The sequence below is a fragment of the Ictalurus punctatus genome, chromosome 4, assembly GCF_001660625.3.
Source record: "Ictalurus punctatus breed USDA103 chromosome 4, Coco_2.0, whole genome shotgun sequence".
NCBI classification, from domain to species: Eukaryota; Metazoa; Chordata; class Actinopteri; order Siluriformes; family Ictaluridae; genus Ictalurus; species Ictalurus punctatus.
Window position 1 is genome coordinate 6,440,280 of NC_071284.1, and position 27,646 is coordinate 6,467,925.

Sequence of the window (27,646 nt, forward strand, 5' to 3'; positions counted from 1 at the left end):
GTCTTAAAGGAAGCATTTGTCATGGATGAAGCCCCGGCTGGAAGTTGTTGTATGATAGCGGAGAGCTGGCTTCTGGGTGGGAACTGGCAGGTGACCAATGCTTCAACACTTGTGTAAAAGCAACCAATAGGAGGACGGTATGGGATTATGCAAAACTCAGCTATAAATATGGTGATGGAAATGGTGAAACAAACAAAACAGGATTTCAAAGAAGAGGGATTTGTTGAATTGTGGCAGAAGAGGATATGGCACTTTGACAGGGCTAAAAGGGACATAGCGCAGAAGGAAATAGCTGATCAATTATAGCTTCCTGTGTCCCTTTTACACAAAGCACACTTTGAATACCTACCATTCATGTCTTTTACCCAGCTATGAATGGCTTGAAACTCCTCTTCTTCACTCTAATATGATTTCATTCCTTCTATTATACTGAGGGCTTGTTTATCTGACTGATGATGAGCAGTACATAGTAATTTTCTTTAAAGGCAAATCTAACATTAAAGGATATTCAGGCATAATATGAAATGGATGTTATTACACATTCTGATGTTATTGCATGTTATGGAACTCGGCCAAGATTTTATTCGGATCATCTTGCACAGTGTGACAATTAATAATCTTAAAATACTGCTGTATTCATACAGTCGGCTTTAACTTTACTTCATTGGTGTAGATTTATCAGTATTCTTGTACAGTTCTCTTTTACAGGCCCCTAACATGTTCCCAAGTTTAAAAAAAAAATTTAAAAAAAAAAATAAAATAAAATAATAAAAAGGTGTAAAGAATATTGTATGACATTTGAACAAATGTATACTGAAATGTCAGACAGGTCTAGCAGGACTAATAAGCAGATGAGTTAGCATTACAAATACTCCAGAACTATTTCACATTATTCTATATGAACCCTAGACATGGTTGTGCATAGAAATCCCAGGAGATCAGCAGATTCTGAAATGCTTAAGAACCAAGATTCCTCTCAAAATATTTAAATAAATGAATAAAGAAAAAAAGACTTTCCTGCATTTATTTTTTACTACTTTGTACCCTGACCAACTGTTATGCTCTAACCCTGTGAGAAACACAGAGTCTACACTGGATTTGGACATCTCTACACCTCTTTCCAAGCCTTTTCGGGGCCAGATGGCAGGCTGGCATCTATGTCGCAACACTTTGGAGCTCTGAATGTCAATGATCCTGAATAAATAATGAGAACAAAAACACACAAAGCCAAACAACACACATGAGCTTAGCTAATGAGATCCCAAAGGTGACAAAAGTAGCCTGATGGCAGCCTCAACAAGCTTTGCCAAGTGTTATAGCAATGTTGGGTGGCACTTCTAATGCAATATAGCACTTCATATTCGAGCACTTAAAAACAACAAATGTTAGAGGTGACTGGCTTCATTTCAAGATATATTTTTCAGCATAGGTCATAACCTGCAAGCTGATATATGTGAAAAAAGCCATGACTTTAACTCACATTCAGGGAGCACAAACATATTTCTGCTGCTGACATTGTAAAAACTGCTAAATGGTCTTTTCATGGGCTGTAAGTCTGTTTAAGAGCTCTACATTTACAATGTTTATCTTCTTTGCTGACTGCAGCAGAGCCTGAGGTCAGAATTACTTACTGAACAATAAACTTGTTTGAATTGAGACAGATTTTTAGTCTAGAAGTCTGATAAGAACAGTTTGGGGTCCCTAACAACATCACATCCAAGTGGAGAGATCACAAGTAACAGGTGCAGGCTTGCAACTTCATTTAATAACTTGATTAGAAGTGTTGTAGCTAAGGGCATGTTTGATGGGTAGCAGTGTGATTGTGCCCCCATTCATGGAGTTGTTATGTTTGTCCTCCGTATGTCCATGTGGGTTTCCTCCAGGTTCTCTGGGTCCCTTCGACTGTCCAAAAATATGCCAGTGGGTGGTTTGGCTACTTTAAACTGCACCTTAATGTGAATGAGTGTGTGAAAATGTTATGTACATGATGCCCTCCAATGGATTTGCCTAACCCATTCAGGGGTTATCTTGGTCGGGGCTTTGAGTCCACCATTGAACATGACCCTGAACATGTTAATGTGCTTACTGAAGATAAATAAATTATTGATAATAATAATAGTGTCACTTTATACTACATGTGTAATGCAATGGCATGATCTTTATCTGTATCTATTCCATGCTCCAAATGTCTTTGTATTTGGATTTAAACCCAAAGTGGGTGTGGCCTAAACTTTTTTTTTAATAGAGATGTTAGCAGGACTGTTGTAATCATGCTCTCACAGTTATTTATGATATTTAACATATGGTATATATGTTGGTAAATTTTTGCTCTTCAAACTGTTTGATCTGTATTAATATAAGGATTTTGTACACAACTAAGCACTTTCATAAGTTACTCTAAGAGCATCTGGCAAATACCATCAGTGTAAATGTAAATGTAAACAGTGTGATGTGTTTACATTTAATGCATTAATGAGTTTTATTAGGTGGCATTTCAGTGTTTTAGTTCACACTGAGAGTCAGAGGATAAACACAAGTGTGAACAATCCTGATCTATCAAAAGCGAGTAATTAAGGGATGACCTCTGTAGAAAACTTGGCTGTAATAATATGCTGCAGTAAACTCTGGTTTATTGGTTATAATGGGCCACTCTCATTAAATTAAATACAACCATCATGGGCTGCATGGTGGTGCATATATATACATATTTACATTATTATTAGCAAAGAAGGATTTTGAGCAGGGGGCTTAAAAGGATTAATGATTAGCACATTTGCCTCGTGCCTCCGGGATTGGAGGTTTGAATCCCGCTTCTGCCCTGCGCATATGGAATTTGCATTTTCTCCCTGTACTCTAGGGATTTCCTCTGGGTACTCCGGTTTCCTTCCCCAATCCAAAGAAATGTGTTACAGGATGATTGACATTTCCAAATTGCCTGTTTGTCTGTGAATGTATGAGCAGTTGTTCCTTGTTATGGGTTGGCACCCTGCCTTAGGATAAGTGGTATGGAAAATAGATGGATGGATGGATAGATTTCAGTGAATGTTTGTGAACTCCATAAGGTAACCACCAGTCTTTAACATATTTCAATTACTTTATAGTATGTAATCCGTTAGAATAGAAGATTTACGAATCATTGCGATGCGTCTATAAGTTTTGAACGTTCCTTGGCATTGGAATATTGAGTTGGCATTTAAATAGGAGCAGGCTATCAATAAAACTGCCGCAGTCACCCTGAGGACAACGTTCACATGACCCCAGTGTGCAAATGTAGCTTGCACGTTGACAGCTCTCTCAAAATAATGATACCATTTAAGCCCCATTTGCCTGCCTGTATTGATATATACACTGAGTAAATTTGTACCCCTCTGAATAATTAGCTCACACTTTATGCCAGGAGGGGAGCTTAGTGGCTCTCCTGAGGACCATTCATTTAGCCTTTCTCTCTGTGGAGGAAAACAAAAGCTGCTTGTTTGGTGAAAAAAAGTTCCATAACTGTTGCAAGTCAAGAAGATGTGTGTGGAATGCAACACTGGAGTTAGCAAGAATTTTGCTGACATTTAGACTAATAAACCCCAAGACTCCCAATCAGTTTCATCAAACGTTATATAATCATTAAAAAAATATATTAGTTGTCAGAAGGAATGGTAGCATGGACTGACTGTAATGTCACATCCACCAGAGTCATTATTTGGGAATCTTTTTCTGGATTACATGCTGAAAGCATCACCTAGTGTCGTGCGTTATTCTGGCACCTCGGGTGAACTTTACTGTCATGGTAATCTTGGTAGTTTTACAGAAAGCAAGAATGGCTGATGTTTTCTCATTAGCCCTGGCTGCATTTTCTCCAAAGTGCTAATGCCATCCATTTCACAGCATTCTGTCATTATAATCCAATGACCCACGTCTGATTAACTCATCTAACTATTCATGCACTCGACTGCTGTGTTTTTGTGCCACAATAAATGTGTGTATGCTCCCTTCATGGTGGAAATGTAATTAACATACTAAACAGGAACAGAATGGCATCCATGTTTATTTGGTTGCAAGGGGAGGTTTGTTTATTCATGTTATGAAAACCTTTGCGAAGGTATTTAATGAATACTTTTGAATCTACTGTTTCTTTTTTCAGAAATTGTTTGGACTAGTCTCATTAATTTGAGATACAAGGCATTTGTAGGTGCTTTGGCTGTAGTGAATGGGGAAGTGTGTTTACTGAAAAACTAATGTGACATGGTAATGGAAACTGTACTTGTTTTGTTCCACAGTTTCCAGAGAGCTGTACAGGGATTTAAAAAGAAAAAAAGCTGTCTCCATTGCCGAATGTCCCTGTGTGTCCCAACACCATACCCTATCCCCAAAATGCCCAATACCATCCCTACGCTGTCCCCACATGCCCCAACACCATCTTCCCCACATGTCCTAACACCATCCCCAAAACATTATCCCCACATGCACTAACTTCATCCAAACTACATCCACGCATGCCCCAAAACCACATCACCATAAGCCCTTACACTGTCCCAACTCTGTCCCTGTATGCCCTAAAACCATACCAACCCCATCACCATATGCCCCAACACTGTCCCAACTCTATCCCTGTATGTTCCCAAACCATACCAACCCCATCACCATATGCTCAAACCCTGTCCCTACTCTATCCCAGTACTGTATACACCAACACTGTCTTCACTCTATCCCCTTATGCCCCAGATCCATTGTCACATGCCCTTACACCATCCAAAGCCTGTCCCTGCATGCCTCAACACCATGCATACCTGTCAATCTTTTCCCCAACACTGTTTTCACTCTCACCCCCTATGCCCCAAATACTATTGCTATATGCCCTTAGACCATCTAATCCCTGTCCCTGCATGCCCCAACACATTCGACATCTTTTCTTGTATTCCCCAACACTGCCTCAACCCCATCCAATAACCCCAAAGATCATTACCTTCTTGTGGATTGCTCAACACCATCCCATCATCCCTTAACATCATCCCCAACCTATCATGGTCCAAGATGGCGGTGCGGTAGCACGCAGCAGCCACTTCCGCTCCACTAATTTGGCGCATGTTACGTGTAGCCTACACCAATTGGTAAAGTTTTAACATTGTAAGCACTGGTGTACATGTCTATCATCGCCAAATTCTGCTGAACATTGGAGAATAAAGCTCAGGAGCCATAAACAATGAACTGTGGGATGAGCTACATGGTCTCGGGCTGCTATGCAAACCAGACCATGGGACCGCAGTATCCCTGGTGCCGCTGGCCATAAGAGAGGGCACCGGAAACGGTGTGCGAGGCAGCGGAAGCATGGAAAGTGAACCGCCATCCCCAATATTGTCACCATGCAGCCTCCACATGTCCCAACACTGTCCCTAACACCATCCCCAACCCATTACTACATGTCTCATTGCATTCAAGTACTGTATGTCTCATCTGATTCATTATTTATTCGTGGTAGAGTGGAAAATGTATTCATATTTTACATCCATATTTTTGCCATGATATATCTTTATTGCTATGATTCATCCGATACAAAGTAGTTAAATAGCTACAGAAGTGAACCACAGAAAGAGTAAAAAAGTCAAAACACTTCAGGCTATGACAAGTTGCTGCGGTGATAATATTTTTTTTTACCATGCCTGGAGCTTAACCCTGTTTCCTGAAAATCTACAGCATTACTGCTCCCACTATTCCCATGCAGCTCTTCAGTGGAAATATCTCCCCAAGAGCCGTGTGCAGTCTGACACCTTCCTGTGGCTGAATAAACTCAGACATGCTGGAACTGGGACAGAGAGAGATGTCCAGACATATTTAGATGAGAGATTCATTCAGTTGCTCTGTGAGCTGTCTACCACTTGTTAAATTTTCTGTACTAGCTTTTTAGCAAGCTTCTTCCTAAAAAGTAGCATGACATGATGACTTAATAATAATGCATACCGCAAATACATGCCGTGATGTTACTCATGGGGTGACAAGCAGAGGAAGGACACAATGACTCATGGCACCATATAATTATCTATACAACAAAGGTGCTTTAGCAGAATATTTGCTCCTTTTTAAAAAAAAAAAAAAAAAAAAAAAAGTGTAATGTTCAATTATAGGCATGATTACATAGTTGCTCTGCAGTTCCTAATACATGCAACATTTGGTCAAAACACCTATAACTCCAGAATGCTGATTTAAATCCATCCATCAATTTTCTCATCAATCACTCTGACAGAGCTCCAGCGTGTCTCTTTGGAGAGAGGAGAACCTTCCAGAAGAACAACCATCTCTGCAGATCTCCTCAGTAAAAGGCACATGACAGCCCACCTGGAGTTTGCCAAAAGGCACCTGAAGGACTCTCAGACCAAAGATTGAACAAACATTGAACTCTTTGGTCTGAATGGCAAGTGTCATGTATAGAGGAAACCAGGCACCACTCATCACCTGGCCAATACCATCCCTACAGTGAAGCATGGTGGTGGAAGCATCATGCTGTGGGGATGTTTTTCAGCGGCAGGAACTGGGAGACTAGTCAGGATCGAGGAAAAGATGAATGCAACAATGTACAGAGACATCATTGATGAAAACCTGCTCCAGAGCGCTCTGGACCTCAGACTGGGGTGAAGGTTCATCTTCCAACAGGACAACGACCCTCAGCACACAGCCAAGATAACAAAGGAGTGGCTACAGGACAACTCTGTGAATGTCCTTGAGTTGCCCAGCCAGAGCCCAGACGTGAACCTGATTGAACATCTCTGGAGAGATCTGAAAAAGGCTGTGCACCGACGTTCCCCATCCAACCTGATGGAGCTTGAGAGATCCTGCAAAGAAGAATGGGAGAAACTGCCCAAAAATAGGTGTGCCAAGCTTGTAGCATCATACTCAAAAAGACTTGAGGCTGTAATTGGTGCCAAAGGTGCTTCAACAAAGTATTGAGCAAAGGCTGTAAATGTAAATGTCCTTTTTTTGTTTTTTTATTTTTAATAAATTTGCAAAGATTTCAAACAAACGTCTTTCATGTTGTCATTATGGGGTATTGTTTGTAAAATTTTGAGGAAAATAATGAATTTAATCCATTTTGGAATAAGGCTGTAACATAACAAAATGTGGGAAAAGTGAAGCGCTGTGAATACTTTCCGGATGCACTGTATGTCTTTCATTCTATCAATAATTAACTATATTTAAACCTAATAATGTTCATTCAGAACCGTATGCTATTATACCAGAGTGCTGATTCCTGCCTACCCGCATCCTTCATCTGTTTGCCAGGTTTTTTTTTCCATCCAGTTTAAACTGCCTGAGGAAAAGTCAAACCCCTTAGAAGCCACAAGTACACAACTGACATCCAATTCTCAATTTTGAAGATCTTAAACTCAATATTTGGTTACCCTCCCCTCCCACTGACACATTCTGTGGTAGAAAAGGGAACGTAATGAGACTATGGATGCCTGAAAGCTAGTGTGTAATTTGGACGGGCGTATTCAATCAAGTCTAGGTCCTGTTCAATTTCCACCCTCTCAGGCAGTGCACTGCCTATTTACTCTGACAGACAGGAGTTTAAAAAGAAAAAAGAAAAAAAAACACACTGACTATTTTGATGATATTAAAGAGCCTATAGCCATGTGGCTGTGATTATGATTAAACAGTCTGTATGCTTCTCCCAAAAGGGACAACTCTTAAGGGTTATAAAGCACAGAGCAACACAAGGAGTAACCGCTATATTGAAGGTTGTCTGTGTCTGTGATTACTATATAACAAAATTGCTTATTATCATCTGAGCCGAAAATAAGAAATATGCTCACAGTGCATGGTGCTGAGAAACTAATGCATGATTTCATAACTGCTTTTGGAATGTGTTGCTGGCTTGCTGCCGTGCTGCCTCTTTAAGGAATCTTCAGATTCTTCATGACTCAGCAGCCCACATCATGAACATGGAAGAAAACAAGAGTACATTACCCAAGTCTTATTCAAGCTACACTCAGTGCCTGTATCTTGTTGATTAATGTTGGATAGTAACTTGCTACAAGTACTGACGCTACTTGTTTTTCACTTTTTAGTACCAAGGCAAATGTGGTTTAATGCACAATTATTGACATGACTTCATAGTTGCTCTGTAGTTCCTAATACATGCAGCATTTGGACAAAAACGCTTACAACACCACAATGCAGATTTTAATCCATCCATCCATCCAATTTCCATACCATTTGTCCTACACAGTGTTGCGGGGAAAGCAGGTAACTCTGGGCACAAGCCAGGGGATACCATGGACTGGGTGCAAAACCCATATAAAGATACTTGCCATGAAGGGGTTGAATAATTATGAGATAATATTTCCAGCTTACAGAATCTGCAAAATGTTACTATCCATCCATCCATCCATCCATCCATCTTCTATACCGCTTTATCCTTTTCAGGGGGAATCTGGAGCCTATCCCAGGGAGCATCAGGTACAAGGCAGGGTACACCCTGGACAGGGTGCCAATCCATCGCATGGCACAATCACATACACACTCACACACCCATTCATACACTACAGACATTTTAGACATGCCAATCAGCCTATCATGCATGTCTTTGGACTGGGGGAGGAATCCGGAGTACCCGGAAGAAACCCCCGCAGCACAGGGAGAACATGCAAACTCCGCATGGAATCGAACCCCCAACCCTGGAGGTGTGAGGCAAACATGCTAACCACTAAGCCACCGTGCGCCCTCAAAATGTAAATAATTTTATCGCAAAAATTGCATTTTTTTTTTTTTGGTACTGCCATGAATGAAGTGGCTATATGATGCTGAGATCCATCTTTTCACACTGAGGGATTCACACACAAATATTACAAAAGGTGCAAACATTCACTGATTCTCAAGAAGGCAACACACTGCATTAAGAGCCAGGGGATGTATACTTTTGAACAGGGTGATCATGTAAATGGATATTATTCTTATTTAAAGCTCTTGTTTTTTTATTTAGTACTGCCCTTCCGAAGCTACATAAGATATTTATATATTCCCCAGAAGACAAAATAATAATTTACACAGATCAGCTTGACAAGTCACAGTTGAAAAGTCGCTTCCCCAACACTGTTTCTGATCTCCTGAAACAGTATAGCTCATCCTGAGCACTTCACTCAGCTGAGGCATGACTACTGCCAATCTTATATAAACCTAATATGTCTTTCAGTTCAATTCAGCTTCCCCATTCTTCCATACAATGTAACACCTGTTTATTTATAGACAGTGGTTAAGGCTCTGTTGTACTGACCTGGAGTCTATGAGTTCCAATCCAAGGTCAGTGAATTACTTGCTGTTCTGCATTAATCTCTCTTTACTCAAATGATGTCCATGTTCTAGTTATAATTGTGTTATAAGGCAGCAAATGACTCCACCACTTTGGAGAAGTTTCATTTGTACAGTGTATCATCACATGCTTTACAGATCTCTTTCATATGATGATGATAACCTGCTCCCTTGCCAACTCAGGCCCACTCATCATTGTTCTCTAATTGTTCACACTGTAGGTTCACATCTATTTTAGTCTGTTTCTGTCTAGACACTGATGCAATTAATCAATATTTCGTGTTTTTTTTTTTTTTTTTAACACAGTCAGCCCCCACAGCTTCCAAAACCCAGTGGTGCATATGTACTAACATTATCCAGGTTAACACAGCATTTCAAAAGCACTTCAATGTTGTGTACTTACTTGCAAATGAGACTGCATGGTTATGCATCACATGTCATGAGCACCCCAGTATTTAAATCATTAAAGTCATAGAACCAGAAATTGTGGAATAGAAGCTGGATTGGTTTGGAGTGAGGCAGAGTGAATTGCCCTAATCGGATATATAATGTATGATGATTTCTGCACTGGCATCAGTTTTGTAGACCTGAGGGAGAATGTAGATTTATCTACAAAATAATAGAGTAGGAGCCAATCCTGGGAACACTGGACGTGAGGCAGAATACACATTGAATGGGAAGCCAGGCCATCACAGGGCACCATGAACACACATTCACATATACATTCACACCTAGGGGCAATTTATCCTAGCTGATTTTTACAAATTCTCTCTCTCAGCACACATCACAGTTCACTGCATGACATGTTTTGTTTTCACATTTACGCACATTTGTTTGTATTTCCATGTGTTTTTGTTTCAGTCTCTATTGATTTGTTGGTCTGTTTATGTTCTGTTACGCCATAGTACAGTACCTTTGCGAAGTCTTAGCATGCATTTATTCTTACTTTAGATTCAAGCTGAGTTTTGTACGTCTTTGTATTTCCTGGTTTTGGCCCTCAGCGTTTTCTGATTATAGCTTATCTTCGTTAAAGGTTACGTACCTGTGTTTTGAACACAGCTATGGACCATTGCTGGATTGCCCTAAATAAAACATGTTCAGTTTGCGTTCTTGCATCCTTCCCTCACATACGGTATGTTACTCCAATTAACCCACTATGTTTTTGTGAGGTGGAAGAAAAAACCTGGAGAACCCGAAGGAAATCCATGCAGACACAGGAAGAACATGAGAAACTGCACAGGCAGTGACCCGAGCTCAGGGTGCAACCAGGAACCATGGAGTGACATGGTATCTTCTCATTAGACTTACATTTTCAGTTTGTAAAACTTTTTATAAAACCTCAAAATATTTTTTCCTTATTATCCCTAATTCCCACATTCTCTCTAGCATGACTACAGTTCCAAGTACCGAGAGTAAATTTGGCTGCTTTTGTTTTCACACGACTGCATCTCAGCTCCTGTTGGATTTGTTCACATGGCCATGCACTTTTTCCACCTTATTTTCTTTATAGTGCCACTGAATTCCCTGCACACTCTTTATAAACATCCATTTAGGCCTGTCCTTGTGGTAGAAAGTTGAAATGCGATTGCATATAAAGTCTGCACTTGCATTCAGCCCATACACTGTATTGTATGACATGATGTATTGAGCAAAGCAGAACTGCACCTCTAACAAGCAGTCACCATGCATGAGAAATCTATTTTCATTTCCCGGGAGCGATAAAGCACTACACTGTATCATTTTCTATTGATATGAGAGAGGCAGAATGCATGTCAGTCTCACTCCACAAATAGATGAGTGTAACAAGTAAACAAAGGGATGAAGGCATAGGCAGAAACAACAGTAGAGGATGGATTGTGCTTTTATGAGGGCAGATAATAACCAGTGTGCGTTCCAGGGAAAGTGTACATTCCAGGACATCCACCATCCTGCCTTTGCTCAGATGCACAGCCTCTTCCCAATGCCGAGTGAACTCAGGAGCTGTTTCCTGCTTGTAAGATCTCAAAATTATCATTGATAGGAAAACCATTTTCCATTTATAAATGATATTAGTATGTTCTACCTTGTACACAGTCGTATAAATAATAATTAAAGTGAGTAGGTGTGTGAAAAGGTATATATAAACTGCTTTTCTGCTCACGATGTTTGTAAAGAGTAGTTATTTGAGTTACTGTGGACTTCTTGTGAACCAGTTTAGCCATTCTCCTATGACCTCTCTCATCAACAAGGTGTTTCTGCCTGCAGAGCTGCTGCTTATTGGATGTTTTTTGCACCATTCTGTGTAATCTCTAGAGAATTTTGTCTTTTTTGCCATGTTTGACTTTTATTAAAATCCCAGGAGATCAGCAGTTTTTCTTAAATACTCAAAGCCAGCACTTCTGGCACCAATCATGCCATGGTCAAAGTCACAGAGATACAATTTTCCCCTTTCTGATGTTCAGTGTGAACATTACCTGAAACCATTGACCTGTATCTGCATGATTGTATGCATTGCACTGCTTCCACTTGATTGGATAATTTGATAATTGCATGGATACATCACAATTGGATAATTGCATGAATGAGCATGTACATGTGTTCCTAACAAAGTGTATATACTGGACTGCCAATACACAAATACAAGTCACCAAGAATTATTGGCACCCATCATTATATATATATTCTGTACTGCCTTTATTTTTATTCAGAATGATCTGCACATTCACCTTGAATCTTGTGAAGATCACACATATTTTGTGAAGCTTGTAAGATATTAGCAGCGATGAGTATTTTCCTGTAATGTGTAGCACAGCTTCTTGGACTACTCCTGTATGGTGAATCTCCATTCTGTTCTTGCTTTTGCGCATGTGATTATCCTTTACTGAGATGGCCATTGAAACACATTTATTTTATGCTCTTTCATCCATTTTTGCATTGATTGTGATCTATGTACATGTGGGTAAGAAATTAAAGAAATGGTGGCTCTGTTATACCGTGGGGGCATTTTGCTGCCATTGTTTGAGTCAACCTGTGCTATTAGAGGAAAGAGTTAATGTAAATCAATAAATTCTAACTGATCACTTTTATACTACGATGAAACATTTCTATTCTGATGGGAGTGGTCTCTTCCAGGATGACCCCACCCCATCCACAATGCATGAAGACTGCGCATGATGTAGGATTTTTGGATGTTACATAGTGCATAATCAACATAAGCTTATATAACCAGCCATTTAGTGTGTATGTATTGCTGTTGGACTTTGTCTGGCAGAAATTCAGGATGTGTTTATGGAGAAGAAGTACATGAAAAAGTAAAGGCCATCTAAATCAGTAACTATATCTCACTAAGCCCTGAGGGTACCTGCAAAACTGGCTAGAACACCACTGTGTTTCTGTTTTGTATTCATGTAATACAATTGAGTGACTTTTGAATATCCATGCATTCATAATTTGCCAGAAGAGTGCTTCTGAGTCTCGCTGCATCTTAGTCTGTGTCTGGTTGTTTCTAGGCAATTGGACAACAACCCTAGTAATAAGTTTAGCTGGCCAGTCAGCACACTGTGAATGTGCACATTAAATTGCACATTAAATTGCACATTAAATTATCACAATTATCAAAATATCACTGCACATTAAATTGATCTAAAAGAAGCACTTAATACATTGCAGGATTGTTCAGAGAGGGGCAATGATATAGATTTAGAAGGATCAGTCAACCAAGAAACAAAGCTGATGTGATGTGAGTCAGTCGCAGTGGAAATCATGTGCTGTAATATAGACCTTGTGGGAAATGAGCCCAACAATAATGATCCCCAATCGAATCAATAGGAACATGTTTTCTTTCAGTACAACTCTGTAAAAGCAACAAGCGTGTAGTCTTGCCACTCTGACAATGGCAGGAGATGCAACGTACAACATGTGAAACCGACTAAACCAATGACCCCAACCATTTGCTAGCAGTTATTTATGGGACACAGGGTTCATTGGCCTTGTGTGCATTGAATCAAAATAGCAATCTAGGTTGGATGTAACAGCTGAGATGTTTGCTTTTGACTCCATCTCCTGAAGTCCAGTCCTCTCATTAAAGTGGTGATTGCCTGCAGTTTTTGGCTCTCACACAGCGTGTCAAAAAATCATAGTTAATATGCGTAAATATAATTAACCTGTTTTATATCTGATGTACAGCATAACAATTAAATGTGATTTTGTTTTTATTTGTTTGCTAATACAAATTTAAAGCTTTTAATAAGAAAGTTACCTATTATACTGTAGACTGTGTCATTGTTTACAGTAATGCGTTGTGAATTTTTTAAATTCTCAAATCTGGTTGATCAAACGGTACACTTTGTCTTTATATAACAGCACGGCTCAGACAGTAGTTCTGGTTGTAACATGAACATTAGCTTTATATTAATAGACTAATTCTAATGAGTTTCTATAGCCACTGTTTCTATAGTAACAGCCCATACACAGGGTCTTGCATGGTGGATGCTTCATGGTAGTGCTGTTGTTTAACTCTAACCCATTAAAACGCTTGATATGTGATTCAGTAATAACTTGTAAAAACACTGTAATCATTCACATATTGCTTGGGTATTTAAATGGAATAAAACACTTCAAATGGTGCTAATATATGAAAATAAAACGGGCATTAATTATGACCTCGCACTTCCCATTAGGCCTTTTTTCACCATCCTGACATCATTTATTTTCATATAACAGTGTCATCAAAAGTGTATTATTCCTTGCATAGAGTAATTTCTACTGATTGCCTTTATTGGAAATATTGGGGGGGGGGGTTCAGGAGAATTATGGGCTTAAAATAGGGTCCCTGGCCAAAAGGTTTGAAAACCTTAAAAAGGTACCAAATTCTACCTTTTCTTATCACCGGAGTACATGTTTTGTACCTTTAATGTTCATCTTTCACATGGAAATGTGAATATTTGTGTGTACCTTCAATGCGTGTAATTGGCCTTTACAGTTTAGCACACTTTCACATGAGAGTGTATATATTTTCTGTTTTATGTTATGCCTGCTCAGGCTCTACCTTTTCCACACATCCTGAACATTATTAGTATACTGTGTGATTTTGTCTATTTGGTTTCACCCTGGCTTTCCGATATTTCTCGATCAAAATGATTCCAACAACCGACTGCACAGACAAAGCAAATTCCTCTGGTACTCCATAAAATGAAACATTTCCAGTATACTGCAGTCTTACTTAAAAAATGAAAGAACTCTCTACCACAATCTTGAGACTGCATCCATTTTTAATGAACATTCACTAAGCCCCTACAGACATGAATAAACATCAAATACATGACTGAATAAAATAAATAATCTGTCAAATAATGTATGGTCCTGTAGCAGGCAGCTGTTCAGGGTGTGGTGCATTCAAATAAACACAGCCATTTTATACATGGTGTCCCAAAAGTCTCTATACATACTGTAGCCGACTATGTTTTGTAGCCAGCATAGCATTTGTGCCTTTGTCAGTGGATGTTCATGGACATTGTTTGGCAACAATGTTATGTCTGATGTTCTTGCCAGGTTTCCTGTTATAGTCCAACTAAGTATGAGAAACTTTGAAAGACATTTTGCTAAAAAGTGTTAATTTCCCCTTTATATGGAGACTTTTGGGACACCCTGCATAATGATTTTTTTTTTTAATGGCAAATTGCTGTGGTTAAAGGATAATAATTAACTTCAGAGTAGTAACAGCTGCATCACAGCATTCCCTGTCCTTTTATTCCATATATACACAGTATATTTGTTATTTTCCATAAATTGTGTATATTTTGAACACAAAAGACATATCTTTGACACATTTCTATGCATTCCTTGTTTCAGAAGGGTTCTTTGGATTGTTAAGCATCCGTAGTTTCCTAAATGAAACCCTCTTTTTATAGGGTTCTGCATAGAACCTTGCACACAGAGCGTGAAGAATGCTTTAGTGCAAGCAGGGTTGCATCCTGGGTGGAGTGAGATTTATGAATCAGAGGACCTTTTTTGCTGTGCAGAAATGAGAATTATTCAAAATGTGCCTAACGTCATACATCACTTTTTTCTGTTCGACTGTTTCTGTTTCTTCCTCACCATGCCCTTGTCTTTGCAGGCTTTTATTATAAATATGTTAGTCTTAAGGTTATCTTTACGTGTGCTCCAAAACAATGACAAAATTGGCACTTAGAAGATATATGCATTCAAAATGTACCATCTCTACTATCAATTCGGATCAACAATTTTGATGACATCATGCTACACTTCAGCTTCTCATCAGATTTTCTGTCCAATCAAACGCTCTATAGAATCTTAAGTATACCACACACCAACATTATAAAAATCCATGGTATTAACTGTCAAGTACGGCTTAGCCCGGATAGTTATCACAAACAAGAGTTACTGTACTGATCACATAAGCACAATTTCTCTCCCACTAGATGTTTTATCTGGAACAAAGGTAATATCATTATAACAACAAGTCATTATACATAGAGAACATTAATTGTAAACCAGCTTATTGACAAGAATGGCCAATTATACACTTGAAAATGAAAAAGAATTTTAAAAAATTATTAAGGCTATCCCCAGTGGCTTTCAGTTGTAGAAATTAATTATTCAACCATACAAAGTCCCTAGATTTTAGTAAATGCTTTTTCCATTTTTGGTAAACATTTTAATAATAATTTTATAAGAAACTCCATTATTGTCAGATCCAATCTTCCATGTAAATCCAGATGGTTTAAACCTCACCATTTATCATTCAGCATCTGGACATTACCTTATAAATATAAATCTGTTACCTCTACCTCATTTTGGATTGACTTTAAAATGGACATGACAACAAAATTTAACAAAATCATAAGTTTAAAACCACATGATATTTTACTTTGTTTACAAAATCCTTTTTAAAAAAAAAAAAAAAATCACATCATTAATCATTCTAATGATTTTAGCAGTTTTACATTCACAAGACAAGAGGAACTAAAAAAAAAAAACTCATATATTACCTTCAGTAACACTGATCTTAAGGTATACATTGAAACCCTTTCAAAAATGAGAATGCAAAGCAAGAAATTATGAAAACAGTAAAAAATTGTAAAGCTTTTCAAATTCATGTAACTGCCCAAACATTAACTGACTTCTTGATTCGATGGAAATTGTGTCAACACATCAAATATCACTTTTTCAAGGTACTTCGCAGGGACTTTAAAAATATCGCCCCTGTCTTCTTCAGTGACTTAACCCTCTCTCTTCTTAAAATACTTTAGAATACTCATCTGCAATCTTAATGATCCCAACTGTTCTCAAATCTCAATAACACTGGCTGGCACAGGCTACATTTTCGTTAAAGAATGAATCAAAAGTACCTATTTTAGACATGTAAATCAAACGATTTGTGTGCACAAACCCTTAAATTTCACAGCAATGTCTTAACCAGTGTTGCGAACTCTCGTGAGACAAATAAGCAACTGCAGCTTCAAAAACAAGCCCAATATTATTATTGCCTGTTACGGCCTCAATGTAAACAGACTCAATAAATGAGCCTTAAACATATTAAACTGAAACCACGTGCAGTTTGAAAAACAAAAACGGAATGTATTTCATTTTTAAGAAATCATACGGCAACAAAGCTTAGGGGGCAGACAGGCACTATCAACTCATCTCGGATCACCTGCGAGCAGAATATGATTAGAGACATGGAAAAGGAGATTACATAACTGCTATTAGTGTTTATGAGTATGTTATGCTTGCTTTTGTTAGAACCTGTAATAATTGTGGGGGGGCAAAATAAACTGCAGCACTGATATTATTGTGAGGCTTTGAGCAGTGTCAATGCATTGGGGGAAAATAGCGACCATGTCAATGCATTGGGGAAAATGTAGACCATAAATTTAAAAGTCGGTTGTCAGATTCCTAACAAGCAACCATATTTTAAAAAACAAGCCCAAAAAACTGCAACACACGCCTTCAGAAGAAAAAGTAGTCCAATATTGCGCATTATAAGCAGACTTGGCAACTCTGGTCTCAACATCTCTGTCTACAGTGACTTATATACAGTGACCTTGTGTAGCGTGGGAAGGTATGTGATTGGTACAAGATCCAGCCAATTCAGACTGGTCCAATCAAGAAGTTGCAGGCTTTATTGGTCTATTTAAACCCCACACCTTCTCGATACTGACAGATTTGTGACTATGTTGTGTTGTTACGTTGACTTGATATTTAATTTGGCGTAAGACTTACTTGGTCAGCGTGAGAGCTTTCAGGCTGGCATTTTTTGGCAACCCTGGTGTAATAGATGGATCCTTTAATTCTAAGAGTGTTTTCATATTCCAGTTTTTTCTAATCGAGTTGTTGTTTGTAACTTCTGAGTTCATCTTAAATCTTATCTTGATCTGGGATGGAATCTGTGAATTATGATTTGATGAAAGTTTTTCAACAGTCAGAAAAAAAGTGACTCAGAATTTACATGTGCCTCTGATCCATTGTGAATCAGATGCTCACAAAATACCACGTTTCCTGAAGCTGAATATGTTTGCATTGTTTTTGTCTGTAGCGAGATAAAAAAAAAATAAAAAATTATCTTTTTGATCAAACACTCAATTCCAATTTACATGAGAATTCTTTTGAGTATGCCTGAAAACAATGATAGGAACTATTTTTGCATAAATGAAAGCAGAAAGCTGTGATTGAATATTGTGCAGATAAGAAGCAATTCTGAACAAACGCTAGAAATAAAGCAGCCATTTATTAACCAGTATATTCAGTGCTACTTTTGTGTATCAGTTTGTTCTTTACGTCCTTCTAATTTCATTAAAGTTAGAAAAATGAAGCTGTTTTGTGGCTGATCCGTGTAATAATGCAGTTATTTCTCTGGCCCACGGGTATGACTGTGATTAGATTCAGATACTGAGATGCAGTTTAATTTATTCCATTTCTTCTATAACTGTGTACTTCAAAGGCATTCATGGATGGATAATTTTCTCTTGTTTGATGCATATGTTCCTCTTTAGTCTTTAACCCATCCATTACTGAGTATTTTTATGCATTTTAAGGATTGGGACTACACTTTTTTTTTTGGTCATATATTACCTGCAATCTAAAAAGGATGTAGTGAAAAACAAATATTAAAATCATGTACACAGTAATGTACCTGTAGGGCTTTGATAAAAACAACCTTGAGATTTTTTTCATGTTGTGCATTCAGGAAAGATCTACTTAAGCAGACAGACAATTGAGTTGTTTCTTGCTTGGGTCACAGTTTGCATGATGGTTAAAAACAGCCAGCACTCAAAGAAGAGAGAGTTGTCAGTAGAAATTCTGAGCCTTGCTTAATAAAACAGACATACAGTAGCATGCTGTAGCAAAGTGAAGGTGCAGAGGCATTATCCATTTTGTAAAACCACTCTCCACAGCAGTACGGCTGCTGCATGGCAGTTTGTTTGTGTTACAGAGGATATGGATCGGGTTTAATCAGCTTTAAATTTCCTCCAGACGGTTCACTTACTGTAATTAGTTTGAAAAAGCTTGATTAACCAGCACCTGTGACACAGGATAGTGAGGAGGGCTTGGAGTTTCTTCTGTTATTACTGTGGGATTATTTGGGTGCTCGGGAGGAGGAGTCGGGGCAGAAGTGAACATTCTGGTTACATCCTGTAACCTTGCGGCTTACTTTTGGAACTCGGCACAGTCTCATTATGAAAACATTGCTGTGATCATTTGCTGAAGCCTGAGAAGGTACATGTTCTGTATTAAAACATTTAGGTTAAAAATATATATGTAAATAGGTGGCTTAGTGGTTATCACGATTGCCTCGCACCTCTGGGGTTGGGGGTTCGATTCCTGCCCCTGCCCTGTGTGTGTGGAGTTTGTATGTTCTCACCATGCTTCAAAGGGTTTCCTCCAGGTACTCAGGTTTCCTCCCCCAATCCAAATACATGTGTTGTATGTAATTGGCATCTATAAGTTGTCTGCATTGTGTGTGCAATGGGTTGGCACCCAGTGTACTGTGTCGCCTACCTTGAGCTACAAGTTTCCTTGGATAGGCTCCAGGCTCCCCACGACCCTGTGCAGGATGGATGGATAGATATGTAAATATACTTTAATAAAAAAAAGAGTAAAGAATTCAGAAGACAGAACATTTGAATCTGCATGTTTTGTGACAGCTTTATATCCAGTGGCCTCTTTACATCTGAGAAAATGAGAACCATTACTGTAGTACATGGCTAATGATGCCTGGCCCAGGAAGACCATAATTAGTGTTTTCAATCCACAAAATGATATTATAGAGTGTGACATTTTACCCAAATTACCCTTTACAATATGTATTTGTTATAGTAAATGATGACAGCGGATATTAGAGTAGATCAGGTCTAAGTGCATTAAATCTATCTAAGAGTGGAAAGGGGTAGTAAAATAAAGCTTTGTTAACATTTATATCATATTGCTTTTAATGCCAGCTTTATGTCGAAGATTTACAACACTTGTGGCAGTAAGTGTTAGCTCATAATATTCCGCAGCAGAAAGGAGCTGTTATGATCATATTGTCGCCATCAGCAACTCTAATTTCTATTTTCAGTCATGATTTTTATACCACTTATATCAAAACAGGCAGAACAAAATTGGCTGTGGCAGAAATCTTTTAGTTCAAATGGGCAATTATCTTCTTTTTTTTTTTTTTGGAGTGGCATATTTTTGGTTTCAAGAAAACAACACATTTGTGTACATTTGTGCATTTAAGTGAAGGAAATTATATGCCATTAAATCTGTCAACCACCATGGATAAAAAATAAAAAAAATAATAAATGGTTGTAAAACGTTATCCAGACAGTTTGAATGAAGAGAAACCAACAGAACAAAAAAAAAAAAAAAAAGCAAAAGCAAAAATCTCTGCGCTCGTCAGTAAATGTAATATAACTGTTTTACGAAACCTCAGTGTGCAACAAGAAAATGTTCAGACATTTAGGCTGGAATGAATCCACCAAATTTTGCCTAAGACCATCAGAGGTGCTGACTGACAGCATGAATAATACCCTTTCCTGTGTGACGGATCTTTGTGGCACTACAAAGTGGCGTAGTTGATTAAAGTGGAAAGCAAAATTAGCCTTGCTGTGTCATCACAGACACATCAATGATCTTTCGGGCCTCACCTTCAGGTAAACAAGCTACGGTTCTGAGTTTGTTTTAACAAGGCACTTACATGTGAGCAGGAGTGACACAATCTATTTCACCGCATGAATAGATGAATTGTGCATGCATTATATGATCTAGAGAAAGTGCATCTTCGCACAGTGATAGCTAGTGAATCAAAGGAGGGGTTTTTTTCCTGGCAAATACTGTTTCTACTGCAAACCTGCAGAGCCAACTATGGAAGCCCATTTTCTGCCACGTAGAAAAGAAAAAACTGCTTCTCTAGCATGTTGAAATTTTGACTCATCTAAAAACTTTGAATTATTAACTAAAATTTCAGACATTATCTAAAAGAATTTGACTAATTGTTTAAAAATGTTTAATGATTACTGTAGCTGAAATTTCTGACTTGTCTTAACACTGACTTATCATCTCGAGATTTTTAATTATTATCTAAAATGTTTTGATTTCAGTTATCTCAATATGTTTATTATCTCAAATTTCTGCTTATTATCGCAAAAGTTTGATATGTGAGGATTGGGCTATGCAAGTAGTGAAAATAATGCGTACTTTATAATCTTTTAATCTTAACCTAATTAGCTAGATTTGTAGCTAAGTAACTACTGTAGCTCACTAGCTCACAAGTTAAACTTTATGTAGAAACTCAAATAGTTTATAGGTAAAACATTGGCCCAATATGCAGACTTTTTTCAGGTATGTGCACCTTTCTCACATGTTACATATGAATGACAAGAATCTATTCTAGTTACATTAGTGTAAAAGAGGAAGCAAACATGAATGGATGGTGTTTAGGGTGATTCCACAATTGTGGTTCCCTTATAAATCAAGATTCAATGATTTTTTTCATAATCTTTCAAAATTGAATTTAAGAACGCATCATTGAAAATGTGTTAAGCCATCGCAAGCAACACTATCAACGCTTTACAAGGTTTCTGCTGACCGTTTTGCATTTTGCTCTTAAATAATTAGAGTTAAAAGAACAGGGTTGAGATTTTTCACATAAAATGACCATCTAACATGCTCTAATGATGTAATTACATGTTTTTTTATATATATTGTTTTTTTCTTTTTCCTTTTTTATTTTACATTTTCTCTATAATTCCTTTCAAAGAGACATCATTGCTCAATTTCATATTGAAATATCATTGAAAATAACATTTAAAAAAAGAATGAGAGAACTTACTTTTCTTCTTACCATGATCTTCAGGAAATTCAGATGGTGAACCACGACTTTTATGTACTCAGGGTTTAATGTATTCAAGGTAACAGGGTTGTGCGAATGTTATGGAATTAAAATGTACATTTTTTGGAACCTGTAATGGATGGATATGGATGTTCCAAGCAAGAGATGTTACATGTATTCACACAATACATGCACACATTAATGGGCAAATAATTTTTAGAGTATTTTAATTATAGTAGTATTTCAAGGTAAAATATAGCTATAGTATGCAGGGATGGTCATTAATGCTGTTTTGTATGTATACTTATGTAGATGGGTGTTATTAATATAGATAGATGTTATTAATGTTATAAGTTATTGAGTTAATACTGGGCATTAGCTGGGAATACATACTGAATGGGATTCCAGTTCATTGCAGGTGCAGCAAATATTTAGTATGAAATCCACTTCACTGCGGTAATAATGTCATAATTTTAAGAAACTTTCCAATTGAGTATAGGTTATACTTTAGATGAACTCTCTCATTATTAAGAATAAGTCAATAGTATAATTCAGTCTTCAACTGTTGTAAACTTGTGGGCTGCAACAATTTTAATACCTGAACTTTGGTTGTACTGATTTTTTTGTGAAATTGAGGCTGCAGTAAATTTCTGCAAGGGCACACATTTAATTGATTTGCACTGCCATCACCCTGTTCTTTTAATCGAAGAAGCCCCAAATTGTATATTTATTAAGGAAAACAGGGAATGTGCTATATTTAGCTGATTTCAAAGACAAGTCATTTTCGCCACAATTAGTAAATCGAATCAGATTTTTGTGTGTGTGTGTGTGTTACCAAAGGTTGATCAAACCTGTTATCAAACCAACTCACTCAGTATAAGTGAGTGAGCAGCCTGGTTCTGATAATAGCCCAAAGGCTGATGTTCCAGTGAATGATACAGTAGCCTGACAACCGCATTTTCAAATACCTCTCACATACACTGATTTGTCAGTTTATCAGTACACATACCTATTAAAAGTTTGGAGACACCTTGACTTTTATTTCTGTAATACCATGTTTGATTTTCAATGACCGCAAACACACCTCAACGCTGTGTAAGGGATATTTGGAGAGGAAAGAGCAGCATGGTCTGTAATGAAATGACCTACCAAGTCACCCAGCCTTAATCCAATCAACCCAAATCTAAACAGAGCCGCTCTGGGTGAAGATGGAACAAAAGGTGCGAAAGAGAGGTGTCCAGCCAGTGCCACAAAACTCTGCAAATGGTTGAAAATACTGACAGATTATATGAAGAAAATGTGTGCAACAGTTATAAACTGGGCTGCTACAGGAGATTTCTGGATGATTTTATTTATTTATATATTTATTTTTGTCTTTTAGGAATACTTTTAAGAATTTAAAACATAAAAGAGTTGTATTTGTTTAACAAATTTCTTGATTATGGCATAATTCGGTATGTGTTATTTCATCATGTTGATGTCTTTATTATTTGCCTCTTCTAGGAGTAGATGTATCCAAACTTGTCTAGTAGTGAATCTATAAGTGTGGTATTATTTGTCCTCTTCTAAACCTGATACAGTTTTTCAGATCTTGATATGTGTTGTGTTTGTACAAAAAAATTTAGTAAAAGACTATTTAATATCAGTGCACTTAACTTTAACAATTTACAAGGTAATTCAATAAATCTGTGGTCTCTAGTTTAATACAAGTTATTAAAAGCCTAAAAGAGTTTAACCTAATTTCAGGAGTGTCACGGATTTCCCCTCGCGCTGAGTGCCCAAAGTGCAACAGCGACGGGTTTTCAGTGACCGTTTACTTTTGACACGTGTGCTTTGTTTTGGTTTCTGTCCTGTCTCCACACTTATGTTATTAGTGGTCATCCTCAGGTGTCATCATTATTTACAGCTATTTATGTTACTGTACCTTTGATTTCGTTATTTAAACCCCTCGTGTATCTTTGATTGATGCGAAGTATTGAGTGTTTCAGTGTTTTCCGCCAGTACTCTACAAAGCCGTTTTGATCTTTGTTCTCGCTCCATGATTTTGATCCGGTTTTCTTCCTCGCGTTATTGATTCTCGTCTAAGTCTTGTTTATGTCCGTTTACCGATCGTCTGACTCCTCGCTTGCTTTCGACTATGTTTTTGCCTTCCGATTTGGATTTGTCTGCCTGCCTCTCTTCTAATAAAGCTTTAACTGCATTTGCATCTATCTCAATATCCTTTACATGACAAGGAGTAATTGAGTAAAAATGGACACTAAGAAGTTTTAGGCACAGCATCCAAAAAAAAACAACAACAAAAAAAAACAATTTCCCATTAACTTGCTTTCAACACAATTCCAGCCCAAATACAAAATAAAACATCATTTGCCTAACCATGTATAATTTCTCATTAAATGTGATTGGATTGGAAATTAGCATGAAACTGACCAATCATCAGTCAACTGAGAAATGATCAAAGCAATGAGATTAAGAAATTCCTACCTTTTGGCATAGAGCATATTTTCCGAAATAACTAAAAAATTTAATTCTGGCTTTATATATTTTTGCTCCACCCCTGATAGTAGCTTGGTTAAAGTTCTGTACTAACTACCAGAAGGTTGTGAGTTCAGATACCATGACTGCTCCGGGAGTACCGCACAATGCCGGACCCTGTGCTTTCATCCCAACTTCCTTCTAAATTGGAATCAGCATTTTCATAGTAACCAAGGGGCTTACACCTAGTGACTAGATGGTTCGCATCTGAACGTCTGCACATTCACACACATTTTTCAGTTCATCAGGAACTACATAGAGGTATATAAACATGGAGGGGAAAATGATAGCACTTGCAGTGGTGAAAAAATAAATAAATAAATAAATAAATCAAAAACAAGCTAGTTCGAATGTGTCCCAGCATGAAGCAGAGTCATTGTTGCCACCTCAAGCTGATTATTTTTCCTTTTATATCACAGCAATTTGCCAATGATGACAATATTTTATTTATTAAAGAATGACATCATACTTTTGATCAGGTTATAGTTGATGTTATGGAACGTCCATGAAACAAGTTAATTCCGGTTATCACATATCACATTCCGGTTAAACACGTCACATGGGTTTAATGTTGAGCTTTTCCATTCTATAATCTGAATTGTTGTCTATTTAATCTCATCTTTAAAAAAAAAAAAAAAGGAAAAAGAAAAGCTTGTTTCTAAAAAAGGAACGCGTTTGTCTTTCATCACTTCCCATTTCACAGAATGTAATTTGTTTCTGTGATCAACGACAGCAGGTAGGAAGATGGAGTATTTGTTCTTAGTGTCATTTTGCTAGTGTTTGGCTCATTTATCAAAGGCCTTATGAGCCACTTCACTTTCACTCATGTTGATCCGTGCTGTCATAAATCTGTGCTCCAGGTGGTGGTGGCGGCTCTGTCTGCATCCAGCGCACGTCCATGATTAAAGATGATTAGATTAGCATATAGGAACACCATGTTACAAGAACTTAGACAAAGAAATAAAAGCATTTATCTTCCGAATTACTTCAGGTGTCACCCTTTAATCCTTACAGCCTTAGTTTTGTTTTTACAACATTTTTCACTTCCATTATTTTTAGGCTCCTAATATTTCAATATTAAGGGAGCCAGATGTTACCATGAATTATTATAACAGAAGTGGGAACATTGCTAACAAACAAAAAATAATAATAATCCAAGCACTCAGAAAGAAAAACTAGAACTGTAGCACATAAGTCTGTCGGTGAATGAGACAGTTCCATGTTAAGAGCATAAAAATGAAATGAAAGATTTCATGAATATGAAAAAATTAGAGATAAATTCATTGTTGCCATATAACAGCACCATGCATTAAAGGGTTAATTTTCTCATCTGTTAGGAGGGATACTGTACTCTCAACTCTCCCCTAAAGCAGTCATAAAGAACAGCTGATGAAATGACATTTCCAACATTTTTTTTAAAAAATTGCACATTTAATTATGCCATTTCCTTGCCTGCATAATGTATGAATTTACTTCAAACTTAAATAACTTCCTACATTTTGCAGCACACTTTAAAGTTTGTACTTTTTGTTCTCTAATTCTCACCTGCCCTATTTTCACATACACACCAACACACACACACACACACACACACACACACACACACACACACACACACACACACAGAGTTTATTTGAGCAAGTGTTTTTTTTTTTTTTTTTTTTAATGATTTATAAAACCATATCAAGTGCTAGAGGACTCTCTAAGGGGGTTGTCAAAAATGCACTGTAAGTGCCAGGATTGCTAGAAATAAATTGTGAATTAAGTTAGTCTTGGTTGCAAGCTTCATTGCTTTCCAGCTGAGCCATGCTAAAAGATGTTTTTAACATTGCAGGGTGTTCTATATGAGCGACCTGGCCTTAAATACAGCAGTGATTTTGCTCCTTTCTCCTCATTCTTTTTTATTTTTTTTTTCTTACATCCCCCATTTGGTGTTTCTATTTTTTACCTTGTGAGTGCATAAAAAAATAAATTGCTAGGACAAATACTGAGCGCTTTAAAAAAAAAAAAAAAAAAAAAAAAAAGGATATTTATCAAAATGTATTTAACAAAATGATTCATAAAGGAGTTATAAAACATTGTTATAAGATTATTTAACCTAAATCTAGATATTTTTCACCAATATTATTTTTAATATACTGCATTGCCAGATTTCTTTAATGCTTGAAGTGAGTAAAATTTTCTACCAGAACATACTGTAAAAATATTTTTCATTGTCAAAAAAAATCTTGAATCTTGAATATCATCAAATGTGTTACATTTTTCACATTCTGAAGATACATTTTATATTAATTTGGAATAAAATGTAACTTTTATTCATAAGACTATTAAGCATATTTATAGACATAATTTAGCTTAAAATTATCAACAAAATGATTCATAAATTAAACAAAAAATTTATCTTGAAATTTAAAATAAATAAATAAATAAATAAAGTCTAGAAATGGGCTTAATTCTAAATTTCTTTCTATACAAGATAAATTTCTCTCTTCTAACTTGCTGCTAAACTATATTTTTATATTGTATGATATCCATACAATTACAACTTAAAATTAGATTAAAATTAAAATGTAATTAAAAACTTGCCTCACACCTTCAGGGTCCGGGGTTCGATTCCCGCCGGGGCCATGTGTGTGCAGAGTTTGCATGCTCTCCCCGTGCTGCGGGGGTTTCCTCCGGGTACTCCGGTTTCCTCCCCCAGTCCAAAGACATGCATGGTAGGCTGACTGGCATGTCCAAAGTGTCCGTAGTGTATGAATGGGTGTGTGAGTGTGTGAGTGTGTACGTGATTGTGCCCTGCGATGGACTGGCACCCTGTCCAGGGTGTACCCCGCCCTGTGCCCGATGCTTACTGGGATAGGCTCCAGGTCCCCCCGTGACCCTGAAAAGGAGTAAGCAGTTGAAGATGGATGATATAAGAAAATAATGATTGTAATTTTCTAATGATCTCAACATTAGAAATGTTAGATACATTTGCTTACATTGAAGATGTTTTCACTTATGGTATTGTTTTTTGGAGTGTGTTGTAAATTTGTTTATTTTTCTAATAACTGGAGTTTAAATGAGACCTATTGTGGTGTTTGAACATAAATGTGTGTTGGCAGAGTGTGTATGCAACCTCCCTACAATGGTAAAAATCCACTCACTCCTTTTTTTAAATTCCCCATAAACAGTGTCTCAGTTTTCGGCCCTAATGTGACATAACGTTGGAACAAGCCCCGCCCAGGGACTCTGTTCTATTAGCATAGATCCTTCCCTGAGTGAGCTGCACACCGTCCGCCATGTTCTCCGTGCTGGAGTTGCTACAGTGATAAGAAGAATGTCTCAGCTTCGTAAGCTTTGTAAGTGTTGGCTGTACGAATGAACATAAGAGTCTTCATGAACTCCTGGCATCAGAACCACTGAAGAGCTTGTTAGCAGATTCCACAGCTAATGTATCTGAAGCACAAGCTGTTCTCTTCCGGAAAGGGGGGGGGCAGTTCATTTGCATTTAATGATGTGTTTTTG